Here is an 8,178-nt window from a genome sequence, read left to right on the forward strand (position 1 = left end):
GGATATGAATGTGGATAGAAGTTTCGTCCTCTGTGCAACAAAACCTGGACGCCGCATTATCTGCTAGCGTCTTCAGGTGTTTGTTGAGGTGACAGTGCCCTTCATATAATTTAGTGAATGCATAGATAATCTGGGGCGGATGCCTAGAAACAACATCTTGTTAATTTCTTTGTAGTACGTGTTCAGTTAGAAAGAAAAGTTTTCGTCTTATTAAGGTAAAGATTTATTTTGTTATCTGAAATAGGTGTATGTAAGTGTTTAATTTCAACTTGTGGTCAGACAACTAAAACGTAAAGATATAAATATTTACTCATCTTCATTTCTCTATATTTCTATATTATAAATATGCAAGAAAAGTGTTGGTTAATTATATTCAAGTTATACTTATTTTAGGTTTGATCTTCTATCCGATGTCCAGTCAAGGATTGTCTGGCAAACCCAGGCCGGTTTTATGAGAAACATAAAAAGAAATTTGAATAGTTATCCAAAAATATCAGCTCTTTGTGGTTAAAAAATTTCCTGGTAAGGTATTTTTTTTATTTTTGCTAATGTTAAAAATACATAAACACAATTTTTAGACTACGCAGTTGTTGGAGATCTTTCCGATAACTTTTGGTTTCCACCACAAGCACTACTTCAACAAAACGTTCGAACACCAGAAAAAATTTAAGGTAGGTATAATAGGTGTACTTACAAGATTTTCGTGATAAGAGTCCATATGACTATCTTCAATCATATTTGTAGATATACTTGCGAGTACTCCATTAGGCCCTAGTATAGTGAATAGATAAAGAAGCTAGTTTTTCAAAGACTCAGGGGAGTATGTAAACCTAAGATTATGTACTCGATAGATCTCTCTCTGTATAAAAATTTGATAACTAAGTTCGATCCTAGCGACATCTCTCAAATTAGTTTAGTACCAAGAAAAAAGAGTTCTATAATCAAAGATTTGATCTAAGGTTCATATCCATGCTAATTTCGCGGGAAATTTGAAAACTCGAGTAATTTTGCAAAATACTTTCATTTTGATAATATTTAATAATATTGCTATTTAGTATTTATACTGTTGATCTTTGCCCTTCAAAATTATTTGTTAATAATACCTATTTAATGAAAGATACATATGTTAAAACTAATATTTACAAACATATTTACATAATCCTTATGATCTGAACAAAATATTGAGGAAAGTCTGTCAAATTCTCCAAACGAAATATTTGTTTTTTATGCCCTTACGAATTTATTAACTGGGGCAATCTTTCGAAAATTTTATCAGAAAAACTTTTAAAAATATCACAGAATTTTGCTGAAGGCGCACATAAAACATTTTTTTTATGTTCTCTAGAATATATTAATGAATTTGCCTTAATTAATTCGTTTAACAATATTATATTTTTACACAAGTGGCATTTGAGACTTTTAAATAATTTCTTCGTTACTAAACAGTAAATATAAGTACTTACTAGGTAAATGTAGAGTTGGCAGTGAAAGTTTTTTTAACCAACCATTGGGGTTTCTACAAATTGATTCAAAATGAATATCATATATTCTATGTGATGTTAATACTGTATCTGCTATTATTAACTTGGGGCTATTTATTCTTTGCAACCAAATTCTGCAAACGTCTTCATTCGTAGGAATGGAATGTCTATAAAAAAGTAAAATAAGGATAAAATCATTCAACATATTTAACCATTCAACAAAATGATTTCCTAACTACAAATTAATGAAGTTAAGAAGAAAAGATTTATTCTCGTATAGATATGAACTTGATTCCATTTTTAATATTTTTATGTTGATAAATAGTAAATATTACTCTCACCTTTTCGCTTGCTTATTTGTGCATCCTAATACACAGCAGGCCTTTACTTGTTTACTCATAATGACACGATAGCACAACACAACTTTCAAATGCACAAAAATATATAATAAACAAACAATATCAAACATCTTTGCAAAGCTCTCTAATTGAAATTTGAAGAAAAAAATATTGTCTCTTAAAAACTTAGTAAGACAAACTAATTGGGCAACTATATATTTTCATCGTGTTCGCGAATCATTTTGAAAGCAGCGTAAAAACTACTACAAAAATTATATGATTAGTACGTCTACTAACGTCTACTTGATATTTACCAATAATACCCGATATCCATGACTACCGACTTGCTATTGCTATTATAATTATTAGGTGTCCAAATTTATTACCAAATTATTAACTAACTTTATTTTAATCTTGACTTGGTTGGAGAAAAAATAGTATATATCATACAGACTAAAAGTGCCTATTTTTACTCGCAATTTTGCATTCACTCGGCTGCGCTGCGCTCCGCATCGCAACTGTAAATATTGCTCGTAAAAAAATATGCAGTTTTAATCCTTATAATATAATATACTATTTTGTGACAACCATAAGACGTTTGAAAAGCAAAATGACTGTTTATTATAAATAAAGTTTTATTCAATAATGTCAAAAAAATTAATAGAGTTTTGAAAGGTGTAGATAAAAGATTAAAAGAAGATGATCCTTTGTTTCAAATGGCATACAAACATTCAAAAAAATATAAAAAACGGTATAATGGTAGTTTATAATAATTATGTATTTATCTAGGACACCTGAAGTTATTAGACTTAGCAGATAATGCAGCCTGCTGATTGTGATGTGTGAAGTGTGATGCACTATGTAACTCCAGAGTACTACACCCGGAAGCGTATCAAATAGAAGACGAAGATCTCTGGCAGCTACATCTCATATTTTGCACTTTCCAAGAGAAGGAAAATTAATAGATTAGCGGTAAGCACTGAGGATCCGCAGTATCGCAGAAATAAAGGGGTGACACGATTGGTACAACTCCATTGAACAGGTTCGAAAAATAATTGGACGAAAGATTTGAATTTGAAGTATCCCGTCAGAAGCAAAAAGGAAACTAATGTTTCATGTGCGTTTAGTACTGCTCATGAACCAATGGATGTCTCTGAAACAGGAACTCGAGTTGGCTATCTATTGAATGTAGTTGATCTATGGTTCACCCTCTTGGGCTGGCTTTTTACATAAAAAAGGCGGATGGTTTAGATGGTAAGTAAAGTGATGGATTTTCGTGTCCAACACTCGTGCATAAATACATTTCCTCCATAAAAAATACTTGATGATGTTATTTATCTTAATTAACATTTTTTTTCACTCTTTGGAAACAACTAATTAATTTTGGATAGTTTCCGAAAAGTATGATAGATAAACTTAAGTAAAATTGAATCATTGTGAAAATACATTCAGTAACTTTTCATAATTGTATAGTTCTGCGTTGGAGCTTAAACATTTAGTATTTTACGATTTCCTTCAATTTCTTGCTCAACCAATAATTTCTGATATCGATAATTATTTGATGGACTCTATTATTGATTATTTAGTAATATATTTTCAGTTGTTAGATATAAGTGATGTGTTGTGTATTTGAATCAGTGTCAACCGTGTTAGGGAGTTCAGTTTCAGTTCAGATCGTAGTTTTTCTGTTCGTCTATGAGATCGTTAGAAAATTGATCCAATTGTAAAAGATCTGTGATGATGTGATGATGATCTATACTTTTGTTCGATTTATTTTGTGTTTTTGAAGCATATACAACCCGTCTAAATCAAGAGAACTTGTGATAATATGGCACCTATTGCTGCATTTCAGGAATCTGTGGTCAGTGGAAATGGCTTGGAAAAGTCCCGATATTGAAGTATAGTAGACTTAGTTAATAGATTTTTACAGGTATTAAAAGCTGAGATGAAATTTTGATCACGTTTAATTTCGCATCCTCATTAAGACATTAGGTTAATAGCTTAGTTGTTGTAGCAAAACCTTTCACCAAATAATCTATAACAGCGTAATAGTCTTTTAACTTCCTTGTATCTTCGGTTTCTTTTTTGTCGCATTCACGTTGTCAGGGTTTGGAATGTCTACATCTGGTGTAATACCGTGTTTTGAGTAAGCGACGTCCCTCCGGAGAAATTCGCATTTGTCATGAGTCAATAACTGTTCTTCGCATTCTTGTAAGAATGTTTTACAATGTAGTCTAAGTATACTAAGCATATTTTGGTTATTTAACCCTCGTAATATGTAATCGATGAGTCTTTAGAATGTAAAAGGGAATGAACATAGTTCTATTGACATATGTCTACCCTCCTAGTGTTCATTTTGGTTTGAAAATGGCGTCTTTGTGTAAAATTTCAGTATTATTTTTTTTCATTTAATTTGGGGTCATCTGTTACCAATCCATATTTTTTCATTAGACTTATCTGTTTTTTGGATTCAATTAATGTATGGGATCAGTAAGGGTAATTTGATAAAACATTGGTCAAGCATTTTACTTATTTGTGTTTTGACTTTCTATTTATCAATTTCATGGTAACAGTTTGTTTTGTAAACATAGGGATATGATCTGTCAACTTTATTTGATGTTAAATTTGATTGGTGAATGGAAGTGGTATTTTCTCCCAATAATTAAAAGTCTTTATTTTTCTAAATTAAAATAATTTAATTCAATATTTTCTAAATTTGCTTCCAAAATACGGTCATCTTCTTTACTGATTTCTTGATCATTTTACATATTTTCTTCAAAATTTTATTTCATTAATATTGAGTATCTTCATATCTTTTTATTTTGAAAATTAAAATTTATCAGCTTTACTGCTTGAATATATTATATTGGTAAGATCAACATAGTTTTTAAAATTTATTACAGCGACGGAGATGTCGACTTGACAGGTAAACTCTTTATATTCCAATAATCCGGTTTTCTCTTTAATTTTTACATTCTAACTTTATTGCTTTCCTGGAGGTACTGTTGAATGATATGTTTAATATTTAGGAATATCTGTTGAATAAACTGTGTTTTAATGACTTGTTCAATTTGCTTTTCATAACGTTAAAAATATTCTTCCAAAACCTAGGTTCGAAAAGCAAGGAAATAAAACGATGTAATTACTTTAAAATCAACACTATTCAACAGTGGCACCAGCCTTCGGTGATGTCCTAGCGGAGTAACAAACAATGACCAAAGAGACGTTGTCACGTTGTTTACAAAATAATAATAATTCTTACAAAAATAAAAATAACCATTGAGGCGTATATAATATCTCCTAATTGTTTCAATATATCTATACCTATTAATTCGTCATATTCAATGTTGAAGTTGAGGAGAACTTGTGATATACCGAAAATTTGACAATTGGTATATGCATCCATTCATGTTACGATGTGAGCCATTTGTTTCCTTCTTTATAAATTTCATTTAGATGGAAGCTATGAGCTTAATCAGGTTTTATTAAACAACGAGTACTAACTGTATCGATTAAAAAATTATCCAATAATTCGGAGATGTAAATGTGTGGTAAATTGTAGGTACATTTAACGTTATCAGGTGAAATTATCGAAATTTTTTGATTATTTATGTCTATCGAATTAATCATAATTTTGGACATGCTAAGTTAGGTACAAAGTATCGTTTTGTATTTGATTCAAAATGGATTTTCAAATTCATAATTTTGATAATTTAAATCGTGAACAAATAATTCAGTAAGCGTAATTCTTCTCCGATATACTAAGATTTTATTACCTTATGTTGTGTCAACAGGTGGAGGTTTGTATGATTTATTGATTTCTACTTTGATTTGAAGATATTCTTGATATATAATTTGGTCTCAGCTGCTTAAGAAGTGTTTTTTTAGCTTGAGCATGGTTATTGTGCCTCTATCGAGTTCTGTACGGAAGAACAGTTGTAATTTGTGAAATTTTGTGAAAACTGTGAGATTATTATTTGATTATTGGAGCATATCAGAATAGTGGTTTAAAAAACAGAGTGGAAATTTTTATTGTTGGAGAGAGAATAATCAAAGTTCGATAACTACTTATGTGAAATATATTTTATATTACATTTCGATATATAACAATATGAAGAAAAGGATATAAAATAGGATTTGGGCAATGCGTTCTCTCTTTCCTGGGCTGGGATTTTTGAGGTCACAAAAATTACACTGAGTTTTATATTGCAAACGAATCCTGGTATAGACCAATCCCATTAACTCCTCCAATCAAATTTATTATCTTCAAATACTAATTTTCAAATATAATTTGTTTCTACATCTAAAAAATAAGCCGACTCGAAAAATATATTTTTTTTCTTCTTCTATCCATCAATGAATGTTTACAATCACTTCTGACCACTTTATCCTGTCTCTGGTTGTATGAATTAATTCTCCTGTCCAATTTTTGATATTGTGGAGCCACGACATTCTCTTTCTATCCAATCCACTTCTTCTCTCTTTTTGCCTTCTATCAAGAGTTGAAGCAAATGGTACCCCTCGCTCCCTATCACATGTCCCAGGTATGCTGTTTTCTTACGTCTTATCGTGCCCAGTCATTCACGTTCTCTTCCTATTCTCCTCACAATTCCTGTTTTTCTTGCCGTCCATGGAACTCTTAAAACTCTGGGGTAGATCCACATTTTAGTGTCCAGCCTTCCATACCGTACAATAGCACATAGAATTTTGTGAATCTTATTGTGGGGTTGAGGTCAAAGTCAGAGCTCGTAAACTCGTTTTCAAATTTCATGAATGAAATTCTTGCTTTTTCTATCCGGCACTTGATCTTTACGTCTGATGACCATTCTTCACATAACCAAGTTCCCAAATAGTTAAACTTTGTTATCCGTTCAGTCTCTTCGTTTTTTTATCATAGTTTTACATTCTGGAATGAATCTTATTAGGAATTTTGTCTTTCTTTATGTCGATATTAATTCTCATAAGCCTACTTAATATTCCAATTATGTCCAATAGCCTTTGGAGATTATTCATGTTATCTGCTATCAGAACTGTGTCATCTTTATATCATATACTTTGGATCAATGGGCCATTTACTTTGATATTTTCCAAATAAAGGTTAACCAGAAGTGTGAAGAGGACACATCCCTGCCAAACAACTCTAGGGATTTTCTGGTTCGTAGTCTCTGTCGAGTCGCTCCAATACTTGAACGAGTTTATGGTGTTGAACATTGTTACAAGCATTTTCATAATATATAAAACACATAACTACATCTTTCCTCTGGTCATAGCAGTTCTAAACCAGTACTTGCGTTGCAGCTAGTGTCTCTCTCGTAATAAGGCCCCTTTTAAATCCGAATTGAGACGAACCAATAGCGCCTCCGCATTTTAAGGAAATTCTGTAGTGAATAATTTTCAGAAATAATTTCAGAGTATGACTCTTCAAGCTAATTAATCTGTGGTCTACGCATCTTGTTACATTGTTCCTTTTTAGCAATGGGATGAAAAAAGATGTGACGCATTTTGTTGAGAAGCATTTGAAGCCTCTTCATACCTTCGTTATCTAATCATTTCAACAGTTCACCAGGTACTAGGTCTGGCCTTATCTCTAGAGATATTTATTGCTCTAGTAATTCTGTTGTAATTGACAGCCCAGACAAATCGTAGATAGATAGAAAGATATGTAATGAGTGAATATGAAATAAAAAAATGCTATTCAGCATTATACCGGTATAATATTTCTTTGAATATAACATTAGCCGAATATAATAATAATTATAATAATTTATTATTGGATAAAGTAAACATCAATATGGATAAATGAATATGGTAGAAGAGAGACTGTTATCCACGGTGTTCTCGGAGGTAAGTATATTTTCTTCCTTTTTTATTTTTCTGCGAGTTTTCATAGCATGCGATTGACGTTCGTTTTTACCTATTTTTTGTTGAATTTAGTCTTCCATCAACGATAGCCATTTGACTTAACTAGTTCCCGAAAAGAAACGGTTATTACTGTGTTATATATATATTTTTAATATCATTATAATTCCACCTCATGCACCTTTATTTGTATCGTCTAAGGCGTTTATTTGCTTTATTCCATTCCTTTATCACGAGCATTTATTGGCATCGACAACTTCTTCACGTCCTCCTATACGAAGTCTTCCATGGATCATTCAAAAAGAACCGCCTCACAAAAACTTGTAACTTATTAATTGAATTTTTTCCACCATATTTTCAAATATATTATCGAGTTTGCTGTTTAAAATATTTTCATGTAGTTTTCAACTGTATCGCTAGCCTTAATATAGCTCTGATAACATATTTATTGATTGTATAGAAATGAAACATTGTGTTCTGTGGTCTCAAATGATACGAGC

General features: G+C 31.3%; 1 long non-coding RNA gene across 1 annotated transcript; it reads left to right on the forward strand.

Annotated features, from left to right (window-relative positions):
- Positions 1 to 393: 393 nt before the first annotated feature.
- On the forward strand, positions 394 to 2,875 carry LOC130897271 (uncharacterized). The gene is made up of 3 exons (XR_009059680.1): positions 394 to 522; positions 579 to 671; positions 2,609 to 2,875. It is a non-coding gene; the product is annotated as an uncharacterized LOC130897271 (long non-coding RNA).
- Positions 2,876 to 8,178: the final 5,303 nt, after the last annotated feature.

The sequence above is a fragment of the Diorhabda carinulata genome, chromosome 8 (assembly GCF_026250575.1).
Source record: "Diorhabda carinulata isolate Delta chromosome 8, icDioCari1.1, whole genome shotgun sequence".
Taxonomy (NCBI): Eukaryota; Metazoa; Arthropoda; class Insecta; order Coleoptera; family Chrysomelidae; genus Diorhabda; species Diorhabda carinulata.